The sequence below is a fragment of the Pteropus alecto genome, unplaced genomic scaffold, assembly GCF_000325575.1.
Source record: "Pteropus alecto unplaced genomic scaffold, ASM32557v1 scaffold61, whole genome shotgun sequence".
NCBI classification, from domain to species: domain Eukaryota; kingdom Metazoa; phylum Chordata; class Mammalia; order Chiroptera; family Pteropodidae; genus Pteropus; species Pteropus alecto.
In genome coordinates, this window is record NW_006434835.1 from 22913269 (window position 1) to 22934868 (window position 21600).

The 21600-nt window shown below is 38.4% G+C and overlaps 1 protein-coding gene across 2 annotated transcripts in view; it reads left to right on the plus strand.

Moving 5' to 3' along the window:
- Nucleotides 1-13567: 13567 nt before the first annotated feature.
- Nucleotides 13568-21600, plus strand: part of VIT (vitrin) — a 94645-nt gene continuing 86612 nt past the window's right edge. For both annotated transcript variants that reach the window (XM_025045760.1, XM_006910385.1), the window contains exon 1: nt 13568-13854. The gene's annotated coding sequence lies outside the window, so the exon portion shown is untranslated. The remainder of the gene's footprint in view (nt 13855-21600) is intronic.

The following is a 21600-nucleotide window of genomic DNA, read 5'->3' on the forward strand; positions in this document are numbered from 1 at the left end:
GTCAGTTAACTTTACAATTTTATCTTCAATTGAGAATTCCAAAAAGGACATTCTCATACTGTTCCTATGAATTACAGAGAGCAAGAACTCTATAAAACTGAAATCAGTTTTAAACCCTGAAAAATATCAAACACAAACCATAGAATTGACTTCAGTATCAGACAACATGTAGACTACTGATCGATTCACTGAAAGTCAACCACTCACTTCCTAAAAAAAGGAACTGTATTTTGGCTTCTTAGATTTAGTGTGTGGCAACGGAGCCTTTTGATACCTACATTTATTGATCATGCCTTCAGTTACTGCAAGAATTTCATGATCCTAAATTCATGGTGTCTGGGTGAAAGGCATTTTGCACATCGAAATTCGAAAGCAGTTTCTTTCTGTAAACCAGTTATTTACTGAGATCCTTGAGCTATTAGTGTCAGAGTGAAATAGAGTGGTCAGCCACTGAATAGTGAATTTTTGATAAATAAATTAAGCCATTTTCAGAGTATAAAATTTCCATTCTTTTTAATTGTAACTTTGCTTTTTATTTTCCCAGAACAGACTGATACGTAATAACCCCAGTTATAGCACATATGCTCAGACAAAAAATATTCACATTGTTTATGATTTTGTAAGCTACCAACAGGAATATGAAAAATACTATATTTCTTTCTAACTCCAAGCATTTAACAAACATTTATCAATTTCTGCCCATATTCTAGGCTCTGGACCAGGCCCTGAGGAAACAGAGAGGAACAAAACTTAGCTCCTGGATTCAAGTTCACAGACATTCATTACAGCGAGTGACACATACCTTACATTGTCTTCAAGGTCCTATGGAAACTCAAAATGGAGATGATATATAAATAGAGAAGGATGAGGGGTTTGCTGGGCGGAGTCTGGGAAGAAGAACATTCCTGTCAGAGGAGGTGCACCTGCAAAAACAGGAAGGATGTCACTCCACACAGAACAAACAGAGCAGATGGTCCCCTCTGGCTGTGTGCAGGGTACAGAAGGAGAGGGTAGGTCAGTGAAAGCACTGCAGAACTGATATGCCATGCTCAGGAGTTTAAACCTCCTCCTGAAGGGAATGGGGAGCCACCAAAAGATTCTGAGAAGGACATAATCTGATATATGCTTACAGATTCCTCTGGAAGCAGTGCAGAGAATAGGCTGGAGAGGATAAGACTGGAAGCAAAGAAACAAGATAAGAAGGTGTACAATTGCCCAGGCGAGGACCCATGAGCACAATGGAATATTATTTAGCCATAAAAGGAATTAAAAGTATTATTATATGCTACAACATGGATGAACCCCCAAAACAGTATGCTAAATGACAAGAGCCAGTTACAAAAGGCCACCTATTTCATGTTGTATTCATATGAAATTTCTAGAATTGGCAAATCTACAGAGACGGAAAATAGATGAGAGGTTGCCAGGGGCTGGAAGGAAGAGGGATTAGGAAAATGGCTAAGAAGATGACAGTGTTATAGAATTGATTGTGGTAATAGATGTACAAATCTGAATATACTAAAAGCCATTGACTTGTACACTCTAAAAGTATGAAATTTTATATGTGAATTACATCTCTATAAAAAAATAGTTTTTAAAGGAAAAACAATAAGGCCAGAAGGAGAGTGGGGATAATTCTTTAATTCTGAACTGCAGAACTGGGTAAGTGGGGCCACCACAAATCAGGACGGGAAATTTAGAAAGATGATGAACTCCTTTCTGGATTTTTCTGGACATTTAGTGCCTGTGAAATATCAAGATGGTGATCAATAAGGGCTCGGGGAACTTATGAGAGAGTCCAGAGATAAAGATTTGAAAGAATTCAACATATCCTTTGGACTTAAATCTATGGAAGTAAATACAACAAACTAAGAAGGGCAGCTGGGTGAAAAGAGGCCAGGGATAAGACTGCTAAGGAGAGTCATGTTTAAGGAACAGAGAGAAGAAGAGGTACCCTCAAAGGAAGGTGAGAAGCAGCTGTCAGAAAGCAAAGAGGTAAATAAATATCCTGACACCCACTGAGTCCAGTCAGGTGACTAATTCAGTGTCTTGAAATACTTGGGAGCATCTCTAAACACAACTTTGCTAAATCAGGGAATCTAGTGTTCAGGTGCACCCATCATGGACTCTGTAAGAGAGCCATTGCCCCGTGATTCATCCCATTAACTGGACCAGTACTGACCACCAGGCTTCTGTGCTTTCATGAAATGGAGTGTACCAGTCTTCGCTCACCTGTCATGTGGTTGGGACCTTCGAACTCTCTTCAACGTGCAGATTTTATTTTCTCTGTTCTGCAGATAAAGTGGTTACGTTCAGCTTTCATCATAGTTAACATTCATTTAGTTTAAGTGCTTTGACATTAATCTTTTATGCTAATTAATCTCTTTATACATCAATACATCACAAAACATGTGAAAGAAAACCATTTTTCTTATTAGAAAATTAAATTAAGCTTCTTTAACCTAAAAGCAGGATAGAAGGAAATATGGCTAGACATATCAGGCTACAGAAAACTTCTTTGCTGAAAAACTGACTCTCTGATCTGCATTAAATTTCGCATTCAGAAAACTGGAAAAATAAGCTCACCCAAACCATACCTATTTCCATTTTATCTGTTAGGAAGGTATCCCTTCTCAACTAGCTAATGGCTTAAAAAATAAAGATTTTCAATACTCATTTTTATACCTAGTCAGGATTTCTTTATTCAAATTTTAAGTGTGCAATTATCAGCAAATGCTGCCAGGGCAGGTGTTCCAGATTATGTCTCTTGTTATACGTTTCAAGCAATAAGTAGGCCTACTTACAATAAATAAGTCCTGCTTTATTACTTTAAACAATTTCTTCCACATATTTTTCTTTCGTAATCCTCTGTCAGGAGAGAGACCACTTCAGTTGGAACCCCGACTCCATTTCCTTAGCTATGTGGCCTAGGGGAATGTCACTTCATCCCTTATTTTCTCATTTCTAGAATGATTGATATTCATTGGGGTCTCTTGAAGATTAAATGAATTCATTTATGCGAAATGGTTAGAACTATGCCTCGTATAAATGATCAATAAGTATTATTAATAAAGTAGTTTACCCTTATCCACAGGGAATACATTCAAAGACCCCCACTGGATGCCTGACACCACAAAAAGTCCTGAAGCCTATATATACTATGCTTTTTCCTATATGTACATATCTATGATAAAGTCTAATTGATAAATTAGGCACGGTAAAAGATTAACAATAATAACTAATAATAGAACAATTGTAACAATATACTGTAATAAAAGTTATGTGAATATGTGCTAGCAAACTAGTACAAATTTCTTTTTTCCTTCTTCACAATTTCACACATAGAAGATTCATTCTTACCGTAGATCTCTGCAACCTCAGCATATGATATTTTTCTTTCTTTACTAAGTCAAAAACTTTCACCTTTTCACTTAAAGGAAGCACTTTACGGCTTCTCTTTGGCATATCCAAATTGCTAGCATCACTACTCTTGCTCTCTGGGGCCATTATTAAGTAAAATAAGGATTACTTGAACACCAGCACTGTGATACCATGACAGTTGATCTGATAACCCAGATGTCTGCTAAGTGACTGAAGGGTGGGCGCTTAATGTGGATACACTGGACAAAAGGATGATTCACAATCTGGGTGGAACCTAGCAAGATCTCATCACTACTCAGAATGGTGCATAATTTAAAACTAATAATTTCTTTATTTCTGGAATTTTCCATTTAATATTTTCAGACTACAATTGACCATGGGTAACTGAAACTGCAGAAAGTGAAAGCATTAATAAAGGGAAACTCTTATATAATAGATAGCATTATTATTTTTATTAACGTTTCCCAAGACCAGAAGCATAGAAAGGCAAAGCTACTCAAATAACTGTTCCCGTCTATTAGGAGTTCAGATGCTCTCCACTTGGCCACTTTGCCAATAACAACCAGGGCTTTGGGGTACAACCCAAAATTGTACAGTGAACAGGTCAAAGAAAATATTCAAAATTAGTAAGTCCCAGGAGGACGCTGAGGGGTGCTGAATCACCGAGGGACTCAGACCAGACTGCTGGACAGTGTCTGCCTAGAGCCTACTCTGTGAGAGCCAAGCTCTCGGCTGGGTGAGCTCCAGCTCACGGATGCAGCATAAACTATCCATTTACAGTCGGCCTTCTGTATTCACAGGTTCTGCATTCACAGATTCAACCAACTGCGAACTGAAAACAGTAAAAAAAGACACCTTACATTGTTGCTGCCTTGTACTATGTAATTAGGCCTATGATATTTGTGTCTGTACTTAAACATACACATACTTTTTTTTCTTGTCAGTATTCTTTAAACAATACAATATAATAACTATAAGCATTTATAGTATGTATTATAAGTAATCTAGAGATGATTGAAAGTATAGGGGAGGAGGTATACAGGCTATATGCAAATACCATGCCATTTTACATAAAGGATTGGAGTATCCTCAGATTTTGGTATCCACAGAGGTCCTGGAATCAATCCCCTGCGGATACCAAGGGATAACTGTGTTTGTCTTTCACCAGGTACAACTGAATGCATCTCTGGTTTTCTCTTTAAGATAGATATCTAGAAGGGAAATTATTGAGTCAAAGATGACAAACATTTTTTTTGTCTCATAGTTCAACTTACCAAATTGCTTTTCAAAATTGGTGCAAAAAATTTGGTTGTAGCAATTTCTACTGCTTGCTGTGAGTAGTACACGAGAATGCTGGTCTGCACCTTGACTAATGTTGAATATTTTCTTTTAAAAAATCTGTGTCAAACTGACAGGCTGAAAATGATGTTTCAGTGTCATTTTAATTTGTATTTGTTGAATGTCCAGATGGGGTAAATGGTTTTTTCCCCACATGTTTATTGCCTATTTAGAGAATATGTGTGTATGTGTGTGTTTTGTGTGTTGTTTATATCATTGGCCTGCTTTTTCCATTTGGTGGTTCTTTTGTGGTTTTCTTATTGATTTTAAGCATTTTACATTTTATGAATATTAACCATTTGTCACATTTACTATAAACATGTTATCCTGCTTGGTCATTTGTCTTTTAATTTCTTCATAGTGTATTGTGGATGTTTAAAAAACCATATTACAGTTTCATTGGTAATGCTGTTAAATCTATCGACCTTTTGTGATTTCTTCCATGGCTTTTATGCCATTTCAGTCCCATCCCATCTCAGACTTTGCCCTTTCAATCGGAAGTTCTATTTACTGTACAGCTGATGGGAACTCTTAGGACTACCTTCCCACAGCAAAACTACCACCACCCTGCCACCTCTACCCAAATTTGGATTAGCTATATACACTTTTCCAAATGGTATTCTGCCATCTTTTTCTACTTAAGACTCCAAAATTATGGAAAACATATTAATCTATGTGACCTGGGCTTCGTGCAGGCATTCGTGGGATCCCTTCTATAATGAGGTCCAGGCCCCTGTTTTCTGTTGTTTAAAGGGCACTCTGAGCACTTCTATTATGCATGTGATGGGAACCTGATTTATCTCCAGGTTCATCACCTTGCATTGTTCTCCGCCAAGGCCTGGCTTCCATTTACTTCTCATTCACTTAGATTTTACAAGCACAGTTGGGTGCCATCGGAAAACTGTAAAATGTGCTATGTACTTCTCCTCCAGAGCCACTATAAATATTAAGAAAAAGCTCTGATTTCTGAATACTCTGATCTTATCCAGAACAAGGCCATATAATAACTATCATTAATAATAATTTCTGCAGTAGTTTATAGATTATGGAGTTTTCAAATCAACTTTACCTCATTTGATATTCAAAATAGTTGAGCCAATTATTTTCTTCATTTTACAATGAAGAATCTAAGTTTTCAAGTGACTCGTTCGAGACAAAGAGCCAGAAGCTATGAAGATAGGTCTCCTGACACAAATCTGATGTTATTTCTATTAAAACTTATCTATTTCTACGCCAATTTTCCACTCATTACATTATCTTTTTCCTTTACAGAAATTTATCTTTTTATACTGACGCTATTTCAGATTTACAAAAATGTAAAAACAGTATAAAGAATTTCTGTATTCTTTTCACCCAGCTTCCCTAAATACTAACATTTTACATAACTACAATTCAATTATCAAGATCATAAAATTAACATTGGTACAACACCATTTTCTAATCTTTAGATCTCATTTAAATTTCATCAATTTTCCCATTAACTTCTTTTTTCTGGTCCAAGATTGAATCTAAGATCACATGTTGCATTAATTGTCACATCTCCTGCGTCCCCTTTAACCTGCAACAGTTCCTCACTCTTTGCCTTTCATGACGTTGGCACTTTTGAAAAGTACTACCCTACTACTCCCGTTCCTCTATTTGAGTTTGTCTCATGTGCCCTCATAATTAGTCAGTTATGCATTTTTTGGCAAGAATACCACAGAAGTGAGGTTGTGTGTTTCTCAGAACATCATATTAGGAGGTACATGATGTCAATTTGTCTAATTACCAATGATGTAAACTGTAATCACTAGGTTAAGTGGTGTTGTGTCTTCCTAGTGTTTCCACTGTAAAGATATTATTTTCCCTTATTTAATTATTTTCAGAGTAGGTACTTTGAGACTACATAAATATCATGTTTCATATCATCTTTTCACCTACTACTCTGTTATCTGCTCAGTAGTAATTTTCTATTTCCATCATTCTGTCTTCATTTACTAGTTAACATATTTGTAAAGAAAAGCTGTTCCTCTTTCCCATTTATTTATTTATTTAATTTATTTAATGATTTGCTTATATCAGTACAAACTCAAAATTATTATTTTATTGTATCTTTTAATTCACTAATATCATTATTTGGTTTATTGTTCAGATTGTCCCAGATTTGGCTACTGAGAGCTCCTTCAAGTTAGCTCCTGCATCCTTTTGACATGTTACCATAATTTTTCTCACTTACTGGCTCCAAAATGTTCCCAGCACATCTTGTAGTTTCTCATCCCTCGCCCTGGAATCAGGTATTTTCTAAGGACATCTGATTCTGTTTATTGAAGAATGATACTCAGAAACCAAGCTTTTGTTCCACACGTGCTCATTGGTAGTGGGTTTCATTGCTTCTACACATTCTCAGCAAGCAGAACTAAGAGATATGTGTATGTACACACACATCTTTATCAATTTCTATATTAGTAAATGTAATGTTACTCTTTTTTTCCTCAATTCTTTTCTCTTTAATAGATTTCTCTTGTCAAATTGCATTGGCTAACATTTCTACTACAATGTTGAATAATATTAGAGATAGTAGGTATCATTGCTGAGTTTCTCGTCCCAGTAGAAATGCCTCTAGAGTTTCCTCCTTAAGTAAGATGATGTAATTTTAGGATAAATGCATATTTATTTTATTATGTTAAAGTATCTATCAATTCTTTAAAAAAATAAATTTAAAAAAGTATCTATCAATTCTTATTTTCTTGAATATTTTTATCAGCTAGAAGAAATCTGAATCCAAAGAGAATGCATGGAAAGAAAGACACTATGACAAACATGGGCACAGATAAAATATGCCAGTGCATGAACTACAAAAATGTTCACTTCCTCTCTTCATCCATGACCTTGCCATAGCCTCTTTATGGATAGAGTCTCATTCCTTGCCCCTGCACTTTGGGCTTAGTCATAAAACTTGTTTTGGCCAGTGGAATGGGCCAGAAATGACAGCATGACAGTTCTGAGACTAAGCCTTCAGAGACCTTACATATCTCCTATTGCCCTCTTCTGACTATGCCATTGCCTTGAGGCGTTCTTTCGCTGTACAACTGTTACCCTGCAGCATGGGCACCAAAATAAACAGAGGTTCATTAGCCAACCCACAGGCCTAGAGTGAAGAGCAGAGTTGCACAGCACAGCACGACACAGCTTAGATGAACAGAGCCCGAGCTGACCAGTGTTCAGTGAACCAATCCTTTATTTTAGACTCCATTTGCTTACTTGGCATAAAAGGGAGCTATAAGGCCTATACTCTCCTGCCAACTATTTTGAGCCCTTGTTTTGAATAAGGTACTTTTGTATTTTTCTAATCTGCCAGACCAGCAGCCTTTTTTAATGCTGGGATCTACATTATAACCTCCAACTCCCAGTATCTTCCTCTAGGTCTTCAAATCTCTTTTGTGCAATTGCAATCACAGTGATTTATCTGCTTTTTTTTTTTTGGCAATTTGGCCTAGAATATTTTGGGTGTTGTCCAGCACATAGTGATTCCAGCTCATTTCTTTCAGGGAAGCATTTGGGAGTAGCAATCTTCTTAACATTCTTTTTTTTTTTTTTAATACCCTGAGGAAGAAGATGAATTCTATTGGTTTACTATCTCCTTCGCACCATCAAATTTACCTTTTGCATCGTAATCAATAATTCTTACCTAATCTCTAATCAATTTTTCCCTCTGACATATTCTTAAGAACTCTTCCTCATAGTTTTGGAGGTTCTTTTACATTCCTTGGCAAAATTTCTTGGCTATCCATAGCAGGGGTCCCCAACCCCCAGGCCATGGACCAGTACTATTAGAAACTGGGCTGCACCACAGCGGGGTGAGTGGCAGGCAACCAAGCGAAGCTTCATCTGTTTTTGCAGCTGCTCCCCAGTGCTAGCATCACTGCCTCAGCTCCACCTCAGATCATCAGGCATTAGATTCTCATAGGAACACTAGTCCCTGGTGGCAAAAAAGTTGGGTATAGCCGATCTATAGTCTATCTGTTCATAAGTTATCTAAGTGACTCCATCAATTTTTTGAAAGGTATGTTTTTCTTCTAATAATTTTGCTTCTGACAGATAGTGACTACATACATTTAACAAAAGTCGATTATGTTAGCCAATTTTGCATTCACATTGACACTACGCAAACATGCGAGTTTAGCAGTGACATTCAACAGTGTCCAGAGAACTAAAATAACACCTGATTATTGCAGTAAGCTTCTACAGAAGTGCACAGAGAAAAAGTTTCAACACTATTATACAGGAACACGAGGCAAATCATATTGCTATGAAAAATTGATGTAGCATCAAACACAATATAGCTTTACACATTTCAGTGAGCTTCTGTTATGAAAGGTGTAACTCGTGTTTTATACCAGCACAGAGTAAAAGTATCAGGAGGGTCTGAAAAGGCTAGCTCCTTACTTAGACTCTTAAATTGCCATCCTGCATGTTTAAAAGTCACAGAAAAGAATGGATTTTTTATATGAAGAGTGCATTGATTTCCCTGAGTTCTATATCTAGAGTCAGTCAAAAAAAAAAAAAAAGAGGCAGTATTTTAAAGAGCCATCAAGTTCAGCGTTTACAACAATAATAAAAACTTTCAGAGAATGTTCTAAAAGAGATTTGAATTTTTGTACTAAATACAATACGAGACTGGAACACTATATAATGACAAACAGTTATTTATGAAAGAACTGATGTTTGGAGCAACCATAGATGATTTATAAACAAAACAATCTCAAGTAGTAATGCAAGAAAAACTAAGCATCACAATTTCTGTTCTCAACTAGAAATGATCTAGAAGTTCAGTTTACACCAAGATGCAAGCTAAGGCCACTTATCAGAAAGCTGTGATCTTGTTTTAAAGAGGTTAAAAGATTTCCATGAGGCTACCAACTTTATGATTTTGTAGGTAATGTTGCTGCTGCCAGCTTTGGGTGTGGAGAGTTGAGTCAGTTCTCAGCGTGATCATCACTGGTCCACACAAGGCTCCAAGACTATTGCTTTAATGTTTTTATTCCATTTTATCCTGATTCTTTACTCTCATTCTATTTCCCCATAGGTAAGAATTCTAATGTATTTGTAATCATTCATTTAGTTAATACAAATTGTATATATACCTATTATGTGTCAGTTCAAAGGGTCAGAAATAACATCAGTGACCAAAGCAGATTTAAAATAACCTTGCCTTCCGGGAGTGTACATTCTAGTAGGGAACGCATAATGAAAAATGAAGTAGAAAACATTATTAAAAGATAGTAAGTACTATGAAGAAAAATAAAATAGAGAAGAGAGAGAGAAAATGCTGGGGGTAGGGATGTCATTTTAAACAGGGTGGCCAAGAAGTGGTGACATTTGAGCAAAGACTTGCAGAAGGTGAGCATGTGAGCCATTTCAGGTATCCAAGAGAAGCCTTAGGCAACAAGTACGAGGCTCTGAAGTTCCATGGAGATGGTGAATATACATTCATTCATAAGTGTTCTTGCAAAATGTATTTTGTTTCATGTGCGTATATTTTAATTTTTATAATTGTATTTGTAATTGTCTCAGTTCTCCAGAGAAACAGAACCAATAGGAGATAGGTAAGTAGGTAGGTAGGTAGATAGATAAGTAGGTAGGTAGGTAGATAGATAGATAGATAGATAGATAGATAGATAGATAGATAGATTGATTTACTGTAAGTAATGGCCAACATGATATTGGAGGCTGAAAAGGCAAGACCTACAGTCAGCAAGTTAGAGAGCCAGGAGAGCTAGGGGTGTAGTTCTAGTCCAAAAGCAGAGAAGACCAATATCCCAACTTGAAGAGAGGCAGAGAAAATTCTAACTCTGGCTTTCATTCTATTCAGACCTTCAATAAATTGAATGAGGCCTATCCACCCTGGGGAAGGCAATCTTCTCTACTCTGTCTACAGATTCAAATGCTAATTTCATCCAGAAGCACACTCACAGACACAAATAGAAATAATGTTTAGCCAAATATCTGGGCACCTGGTAGCCCAGTCAAGTTGCAGTCAAGTTGACACATAAAGTTAACCATCGCAGTATTGTGTTATGTTTCTCATTCTGTTTCTTACTTTCCTTCAGAAAAATGTTTTTAAATCAATAGTTGTAAGAGGTGGAATTTTAAGATGGCTCCCATGATCCTCACCCCTGGGGCATGATGATGGTATCTCATAGGGCAAAACAAATTGCAGATGTGGTTATAGTTACTAATCAGTTGACCTTAAGATAGGAAGATTTTCTCACTGGCCCAACCTAATCACATGAGCCCTTTTAAAGCAGCTTTCCCTGGGTTGTTGTGGAAGAGGAATTCAGAGGGAATCCAAGTATGAAAAGGATTCAATATGTCATAGCTGGCTTTAAGATGGAGGGGGCCATGTGGCAAGGAGTGGGGTGACCTCTAAAAGCTGAGAGCAGCCCTTGGTAGACAGTCAGTAAGAAAACCGAGACATCAGTCCTACAACTGCAAGGAACTGAATTCTGCCAACAACCTCAATGAGCTTAAGGTGAATTCTACCCCAGAGCTTCCAGATAAGAACCCAGTTCAGCAAACACTTTGATTTCAGCCTTATGAGACCCAGAGCACAGAACCTGGCCTGCTGCACCTAGACTTGTGATCTACAGAATCGTGAAATAATAAATGTGTGTTGTTTTAAGACAGTAAATTTGTGGTAATTGGTCATATAGCATGGATACAGTTGTATCAATATACATTTTATTTATTTAAAAAACATTTACATTGTACTTGCTTTATATGAAGCAAGGTTCCAAGAACTTTACAAATATTCATTCCCTTAATTATCATTACCCTGTAATACAAGTTTTATTAGTTTTCCCATTTTAGAGATGGAGAAACTAAGAAACAGAGAGATTAGGTTACTTGCCCAATGTCAGGTGCTAAAACCAACAGTCAGACTTAGGGGATCTGGCCTGGGAATCAGTGCTTAAACCCCACATCTAGTCTTTTGCTTTTACCTACTTCATAATATTTCATACTGTGCATACTTAACTCATTCATTTACCAGGGATGAATTTTTCATGGCCCTGAGCAAGAAGCTTATGAAAGACTATAATATCCCAGAGTTCCATGGGTCCTAGGGTACACACGAATGTAAAGAGGTACTTCTAGATGTCTCTCTAGAATAGCTACATTTGTCTACACAGCCAACAGCCCATCAGGCCACATGTGTGCCATGGACATTTTCCAGCTTTTTAATTTTTGGCAATTTGAAGAAAATAAAATGATATTTCATTGTTTTCTTAAAAAAAGAATTTATATTTGTGGTAAATATACATAATGAAAAATTTACTGTTCGAACCATTTTAAGTTAATCAATTTATTAGCATTAATTATATTCATAATATTGTATAATTATCACTGTTTCCAAAATTTTTCATCACTGAAAACATTATTGCTATTTAATTGGCATTTCTCTTTGAGCATCTCTTCATATGTTTTTCAATATATGTACATTTGATTCTGCCTTATTAATCATAAAAAAAACAAATTAAACTAATAACAGAAGACAAGCACTAAGTCCTAACACAGCACCTTGCCATTGCTTCCAAGTCAGACAGCCTTGAATTTGAATCTCAGTTCTTGCCTTTCTGGTTGGAAAACCCTGGGAAAGTCACTTTATCTCTATAAGCCTTAGTTCTCTTCTCTGCAAAATAGAAGTAATAGTACTGACAACTCTAAATTTTTCCAAGTATTAAATGAGATGATATATGTAGAGGGCTTATCACCATGCCTAGCAAAAATAAGTATTTGACAATGGCAATGAACATTATTATTAATATCAATGGTACTACACTATTAATTGTTTGGACTGACATTTCTTCTGGACCTTCCCTGACTCAAATGGTGAGGCAGGCCACCCTCCATGTGGCAGCCCCTTTCTTACCATCAACAGGCCCAAGCTCAGGATTTTATGGGAGAAGAAACAGAATTGAGAAATAATTTAAATGCAGCACCAAATGGAGGAGGAAAAAGATTAAATAACATTTAAACCATAATCTTAAATCAAGGAGCAATCCCAGGGCCAACAGAGGAGGGTGGGAGGCTGCCAGTGAGGAAGAGTCTCCTCCAGGGGCTGCGTGAGTGCACATTCCCCAGCAGGAGGAGGAATGACTCTGTGCTACCTCCCTGCCTGCTGAAACGAAGATGTTCTGCCATTCTGACATACATTCGAATCTCAAGGGGTGCCAGATGTACTTCTTTATGGTCTGTTTTTATAATGCTGTGACATGCTAATGAGTATTTTGGTTCTGAATCCCTTCTATTTAATTGATGGCACTGATATGTAAATAACTAAAATCAGCAGATTTCTTTAATGTTGTGAGCTATCCATCACCAGATTTTCAAAACATGCATGAGTCAGGTTTTGCTTCCCACTATTATTATCTTGTGTCCTGTTACTAGCAGCATAGACTACAGTCATTTCATTAAGCTTGCCAAAATGCAGAAGGGATCGAAGAGAACTAAACCAAAAAAATGGCATTGACATGTAGGAAAAGTAAGTATTTTCACTCCAAAAATGAGAGGCCAGTAAAATCAGCTTGGTGGGTTTTGCAGTTTTCTTTCTTTATGCAGTTTAATCCAGCTGTTCACTAGCATTTGAAAAAAGAAAGAGAAAATCGAATTGCCTTGCTTAAATTGTTTTTAAATTATATATTTTCATTTTTCATTTTATCTAGGTGCTTCAATCCTACATTTTAGAATTTCTAATTGTAGAATTTTGTTACTGAGTATGTGTGCTTTAAGCTAGAAAAGAATATTTAGAAATTCTTATCCTCCCCCCCAAAAAAGCAAGTGGGAGTGGAAATTTGAGAGAGGACCGCCTAATTCAGCACTAAAACCAGTGTGAGAAGCAGTGTGTGTGAGTGTTTGTGTGTGTGTATGTGTGTGTGTGCTTGTGCGTGGTGTAAAATGTGCTTTTCAAAGTGCTGAGAGGTTGATGGGAATGTTTGATTAGTTCCTCTGAAAAGAAAAGGTGCTTGGACCTCTTCTTGTTTCTTCTTTAGAATAATTTGGATGGAATTTGTGATGCAGAAAAGCTTAAGGAAAAAAGGACATCCATTCTGTGGGGTGGAAAATTCTTGAAAAAAAAATTTGCTTTCTTCAAACAAGGTATGTCTGATGAATTATTAAGCTAAGTTGTTAGTTTGCTTTCCATTCCTTATCATGAAAACATTAAAATGCATTTATCATTAAGAAACTACAATACCTACATACCTTGACCAAGTAATCAGTCTGTACGAATTTCAGTCTCAAGAGCGATGAGAGTGGTCACTGACATCCTCGTAAACAACTAACATTATGTAAGTCAACTATAAATAAATTGTACTAAGTTAAGATTAGAACAAGATTTTCACTGTATCTTTAAATGAACTTAATTATAATTAAAATAAGTTGAAAAGTGTGACATTTGTGTAGCACTTTAAAGTATGGTTAAGTGTATTATCTTGCCTTTTCAATACTTTACTTCCTATATGGAATATAATAGCAATGTAACAAATTGCTTATAATACTATATTAAAAGCAGTAAGAGAAATGGGCTCATTGATGCTAAATTAAAAGAGAAATTATTTAGTGTGGACCTGTGCTTCTCTCTATTCAGCCAGATCTCAGCAGAATGTGGGTAGATGTGCAGTTCTGTATCTTGTTTACACTGGAAGTGTTTTCTTAGGCTGAATGCTTTTTCACTGATAAGCCCAAGAAAAGGCTGGCGCTGTTAAGCCTCCTATTGTAACTCAACTTTGCACAGGAAAACAGGGTATGAAATCTCTTTTAAGTATGATTAGTGTCAAACCAGTATAAACATGAAATAAATGCCTTGAGCACAGGTTAAACAGAAAGGATAAAATTAAATTATTAGACTCTATGATTTGCTCCGAACAACCTACGGCATCTTTGCCATCTCCAAATTGAAGAGTGGAATTCAAGCTTTTCTTTGGGTTTATTGTAAAAGCAAAACCAGGCATTCTTGGCCATGGTGGTTATTCAAAAATGTGACTGCTAAGAAACAGCATTTTGCCATTACGTTGTGTTGCAACAAATTTGGAAGTCTTGGTAAAGTTCTGAGGTTATTTTTTCCTCAGTCTCTTGAAAGATGAAAATGCCTTGCAGCAAGGAAAGATCAAACAGTGTTTGTTTGTGTATTTTCTCTGTTGTGTGTCGGGCTGCAAATGGTAGCTATGCTGCTGGTAGGAGCTGGAAGTGCCTCTTTTATTTATTGAATTAAAATACCCTTTTTTGTAAAAGGACTTTAGACAAAGAATTGTAAGACTACAAGGGCTGCATTTTTAATTACAACGTGCTAGTTTCCCAGACTAAGCTTCATTTAAATAAATCTTACACCTCGCAACTGAGAAAAACACCTCAGGAACATTGGAAACGCTTACTATCTATCCTGAAATAACGTTTACTCTGAATATCATTTAGAAGATCTAATTATCTTTCTTTCCAAGTTACTGATCACACGAAGAATAGTTTCTTTCAGAGAAAGTACACTGGGTTTGAAAATGGTTTATGAATAGCATCAGGAGAACAAAAATGCTTATGCTGTTCTCATCTGTAATTCCTGTGAGACATGTTGTTGTACAGGAAAGCAGTGTGGTTCAGGGCAATGTCTCAAGCCAGCAGTCCTAAATTACAGGAACAGCTCTGCCACTACCTAGCCGTGTTATCTTGGGAAAGGTGTGTAACATTTCCTGACTCTTGTTTCCCAGTCTGAAAAACAGAAATAGCAATGCCCGCACACTCACCCTTCCAGCCATGAGGCTTAATATTGAATCTTGATTCCAAAAAGGTTGTGAAATGTGAAAAGTTCTATAGAAATGTAATCTTTTTTTTTCTGCACATATTCAAAAAAAAGATTATACTGGAAGGAGTCATTGGCCTTAAAATCAATGCTTCATGATCTTTAGGATATTCCTGTTGCTTGTGTCCGCGTATGTAACATCTCTTCTTGCTTGTTGGGAGGCATAAACCAGGTATCAATAGCAGTGGGTACAAGACCAAGTACACTGTTCTGTCAGTAGAAGGACATTCTAGCTGTGTGACTTTGGGGAGGTTACTCGACATCTCTGTGTCTCCATTTCCTCACATATGAAATGAAGAAGTTAGACAATATAGTCTCTAAGTTTCCCTCCTAATCTTTTGGTTCTGTGCACTGGGATCTCTCAAATGTGAAGACATGGCCAGGCCAATTTCATCGTTGAGACTCTGTATGTTACAAAAATGAAGAAGTGTCAAAATAAGGTTTCAGGATTATGTTGTATTTAAAATGTTTATGTTTATCTAACTAAAGGCTTTAACACATACAAAAATAAAATGTAACATAATTTTTATGTTAAATAAATGTAACGTGTGTGTGTGTGTGTGTGTGTGTGTGTGTGTGTGTGTATCCATAGTGTATTGAGGACAGTGTGGTCCAAGTTGTACGACAGACTTCTTTCAGTTCTCTGTTATACTTCTGTGACTGTAACACACCATGTGGAGATGTCAAATACCTAAATGTAAGGCCTTCTAGGAAAGGCCAAGGCAAAGTAGCCCTCCTATACTATGGATCCCGTGGGAGTCTGTCAAGCAGGAGGTTCTTCCACCTCTTAAATGTGTTAACTCTGGCAAGTTACTTAAGCTCTCTGGGCCTCAGTCTTCTCATCTCTAAAAGGGATCTATTATTAGTGCCTACCTCACTGGATTGTAGCAAAAAGCTTTCCTCAGTGCTTGACACACCGTCAGCACCCAAATGTTAGCAATTTTTTTTTTATTATATGTGACTTGAATGAAGAAATCAGATCAGCTGTGAAACTAAGTAATTGTAATCCTCTTCAAACTTTTAACCATTAATTCTTTGGATGTGGTAAGCAAATAGATTTATTGAATTATGTGATACTAATGCAATTATTAGAAATGTGTTGCCATCTCTTCATCAGAGGATCTGAACTAATCAATCAGCAAATGATAAGCAAGGGAAGCAACTTCTGTGATGTCTATAATTTGAGAAACCCCAAAGATCCCTCTCTTGCTGCCTAAAAAATGTGTCTCTCTGTGGTTTGCAGGAGGTGGTGGAATTCCTGGCTCCCTGGCTCACAAAGTGTGAGCGAGAGAAACGGCAAAAAGAACCTGCTATTCTTTACAGGTATGAAAGGTCCTTGAGCAAGTGGCAGTGAGCAGCCTCTGTTAGTGCAGAGAATAGGACAAGAAATAATCAATACTGGGGAAAATTTAGGCTAGGCATCAGAAATGGCTTTTTGATAGAGCCAATTGTTAAATTTTAACAACACAGCAGTGCACACAAACAGCCAGGGCCTCCACGGCCACTTGTCAGCCCAAATCTGGTCCTGACTTCTATCACTAGCCTGCACCACTGGGCTCACATGCAGCTAGGCCCTCCAGCTGTGCATCTGTACTCGGCCAGTCCAGCTCTTGCCACCAGCCTCCACTGCTGTGCGTAGCCTGTGGCAAGACCCTGCAGCCTCAGCTACTAGTACACCTGCAGGTGGCCCCAGTCCTTGCCTCTGGCCCTGGCCCTCACCACTACACATCTGTCTGTAACTGGTTCTTGCCGACACAGGCCCCTACAGCTGGCCCCTGCAACTGAGTGCATGCACACCACCAGCTGTAGCCATCGCCATTGCCTGCCTTAGTCCCTAGCTGCTGGACCCCGAAGCATCACTGAGGACCCCAGCAGTCCTTCCAGCTACTGCAGATCTCCCACAGTGTTCACTAAGGACTATGTAGTTGGCAATGCGGACCTCAGCAGCCTGAGCTGTCACAACACCATGCCTCCACAAGCCCCTGCACTCGGTGCTCTGTGCCACTAGACCCAGGATGACAGCAAGCCCCAGTGTGCCACCACCTACAGGTGAAGCTCTTTCCTGACTGAAGTCAGTCCATAAAGTCTAGAAGTGGTGACAACGTCTTCAAATGGTTAGACAGACATGTATGCAAGGCTTCAAGAATCATGAAGAACCAATGGAACACAGTAAACCTACTGTAACTGAGCCTCCAAAATGGAGATACATGAACGGCCTGATAGAGAATTCAAAATAATTGTTCTAAAGATATGCAGAGAGCTACAAGGGAACACAGGACAATTTAATGAATTCGGGAAAAACAATGCAAGAACAAAATGAGTTCAACAAAGAGATAGACAACATAAAAAAGAAGCAAATTTGGGAGCTGAAAAATAAAATTTTAATTAAAAAGTTACACACATACAAATTTAAGTCAGTCTGAGACAATCTAGGAGAGTTCCTGTTTACGGACCAGGAGGTAAAGGGCCAAGATCCAACAAGATTCCCAAAGCCCCATGTTCACAATGGAGCAAGAACAATTTCAGTTTTGTTGATTGCATTTTCCTAAGGTTACCTCATTTGTAAAACAAATGGTTGTGAATACTGGATTTAGAATTTGTTTTTAATCAACTAGAAAACTTTTTCTCTTCAATAGACTGCAAACTTTAAAGACTATCTGAAAGGCTTGGGGCTGCCAGGGAAGTACACGAAGCAGGCACCAAGTGATGCTCTGAGTTGAGACTTATAAAAGCTGCATATCGTGTGGCAACCTGCAAAAGGCAAATCCCCCACGCGGCAGATGTTGTGACTCGGCTGAACTCCACTGCCACATTCCATGGCTCGTATCCTGAGGGAGAAAAGCAAACTGGAATAATAGATGCCAAAATCTTTTCCTGAGTCAAATTCACAAGCCAGGGTCTTAGAACAAAAGAAATACATATTGGTTTGGTTTAGATTAGATTTAGAGAATATTTTGGTTGTATTTTATTCTGGCCTTATAATTTTAAAAAATATTTAGGTCCATTTCAGCTTCACATTACTTCACTAGATGCATTTTTCAATTCGTTTTAAGAATGCTGGATGTCATTCCTCAGCCATCTGATTGTGCTCCAGTTCCTTACAACCATCTAGAAGATGTTCATGGAGATTGGCTAAAGATCCTTATAAATCTCTAAGCAGAGAAAGAAGGAACAAAATTACAGAATTGCTCCCTTTCTGGAGTCCTAGAAGAATTTAGTTCAATGGCAGTCACAAACCTATGTGGTTCCTTTACCAAGAAGTCCAAAACTCAAGCCATGGCTAACCACAGACAGCATCTTGCAGAGAGAAAGATTCAGTTGGTTGCTTTATCTCTAAGTCCTAAACTAGAATCTAAATGGCCATATTTGCAAAACAATGGTGATAAGAATGATGAGGATGATGATGGTAATCATGATTAACCAATGATACAAAGCACTCTTCTAAGTACAAAGCACTCTTCTAAGAGTACAAAGCACTCTTCTAAGCCCTTTTCATATATTAATTCATTTAATCTTAACAGCAACTATATGGGGTGGGTTGTTGCTTTCCCAATTATACAGATGAGAAAACTGAGGCACTAAGAGCAAATTGTCTGAGGTCACACAGTTAGTAAGTGATGGAGCTCAACTTCAAACTCAAGCAGTCTAGGTCCAGAACTCACATTCTTAACCTACCAGACAACAATGACACAAAGTCCTGGTTTTTCTGTCACTGCACCAAATTAATCTTTGCTGTCTCTGAAAACATCGTTTTCAAGCCAAGTAAAATTCTGAAGAAAAGTATTCTTTCTCACAAGTGGAGACACCGCACTGATAATGATGAAGGAAAGTGGAGGTGTTGGGTTACTGGGAAGGAGGAGGGGAGATTTCTGTCATTCTTGGTCACCTCCTGAATTGAGAATCGCTTTTCCGGTGTGTTGGGAAGACGTGACTCTCAGGGGGAAGGCCAAGGAGCAGGCATCATTGTCAAGCCCTTTGAGTAGCCAGTCCCCAAAAAGTGTCCTTTATCTTCATTCTAGGGTAAAGTTTGCAGCCAGTCACAGAAAGAATCTTCCATGCAACTCTGATTACTTCAAAAATCACTTTTTCTGATAAGGATCTCTACACTGACAAGACTCTAGTAAAAATTTCTCAAATTCTTTCCCTCAATGAGAGAAAGACGAAAGTTTTGTGTGGACATGTGGTAAAATTCATAAAAATTGCCCTTCAGGCTATAGTGGGAAGGAACTCTATTTCTGCATTCCTTCTTCTCAGATTCAAAAAGAAAAAAAAAAAATCTACTCCTTCAGGGGAACCCAGTGTGCAGCTTCCGAGGGTAGAGGTCACTGGCATCTCAGCACTGAATGAATTCGCTCCTCTGGGTTCCTTTGTGTTCCAGAGAAAACATGCTCTGGTTGTAAAGGTACAAGTCAACTTGTCCAGACTGGCTTTCTTGTATAATGTAGTGAGTAAACCTGTGCTTCTGAAGGTGAAAGGAATTTAGGGAAGCTGAGACAACATTCGATGACAGCAGCAACAAATATTTACTGGGCCACCGCCATGTGTCATCCATAATTCTATGTGCTTGGGAAGAAGAGTGAACAAAATAGTCTCCTTTCTCCCAGAGCTGCCAATCTGTGAGCATGCAATAAACAAATACACATAGGAGGTCTGGTGGTGATCTGGGCTGTGAAAAACATAAGACAGTAGGATAAGGGGGCTGGACAGAGTAGTGAAATGTGGGTGGTGATCAGCATTACATGGTCAGATAAATGTCTGATACAGAGACATTGAAACAGAGAGAGAGGTGAAGGCAGCCAGGGAGCAATCTACGTGGATGCTTGGGGAAGAGCATTCCAGGCAGAGAGAAGAGCAAATGCAAAGGCCCTGAGGTAGGACCACATTTGGGAGGCCAGCATTTCTGGAGTGGGCTGGGTGAGGAGAAAAGGGAGGGAGATCCAGGGTGTACTCGGGACAGGCAGACACAGCGAGTGCCATCCTAATGCTCTTCAGTTTTCTCCAAATGTCACCAACTGTCCACTCACGCACTATCTGTGGGTAGTTCTTGCCTCTTCCCAAGATGAAATCTGAGTAGGTTTCTAAATATTTCAGATCAAGAGTTTTTAAAAAGACTTTGCTCTTATTATATTCCCAAACAATCTCAGTTCAGTCATTAATATGGATGTAATATTTAGGTAGTACTTAAAAACTTTAAAACGACATTCATAGTGTGAAGTTCTAAGCCCCGTCTCCAGGCTTGCTTTCTGCAATGGGAGTTGAGCATGATTGGTTTCTCTCTTTCTCTGCCTTACGCCTTTGTCCCTCTTCCCCTTGGCTGCTAATGATAGTCTCTTCATGTTTAGACTTGAAGTGGGTGCAGACAGGAAGAGTAAAGGGGACAGAAAGGCCTTACTAGCTGGTATTATTGTGAGATGGCATCTGGGTTCATTGGGCTTGGCAGGAATTTACAGCTGTTTCTTCTTCCCATGGGGCACTTCTGACTTTGTTGGGGACCCCTTGCCTCTAGTCACCAGATGCTGTTACATAAGAATCTGCTCTGGCTGAGTGTTTACAGTTCCTCCCTTTGCCCCTGAGCAACTGGTGATCTAACTCCAGCTGCTTTGTGCTGTGGTCTCCTTGGCCATCCACGCACCCAGCTTGGGCAGGACCTGAAACGACCCCAGGGTGACTCTGCCACAGGTAGTCTCATTTGCCATAAGCTACTCCCTCTCCAATAGATGTCTTCATCACAAATCAGACACCAGTCCACTGCACCTCAAACCCAAGGGACGGCACTGCTCAGTAACTTCAAATGGGGTTACTGGGCAACCAAGCTGGACTTCCAAATAGGTGATCTAGAGCTAGGATTTTCAGCTGACTGCCAGACTACACAGAGGTTGTAGAAGACAAAGGGCAGTTGGAGACTGGAGAGCAGGAATTACTTTAGGAAAGCTGTGGGCATTTTCCCTCCCCCTCTCTCTCCCCACATGCAGACTGCCGGTAGTCTCCCCACTCCCACCCACTACAGGCAAGAGTGAGAGGCGCTTCAAGACCACTTTGGAACATGGAAGTAG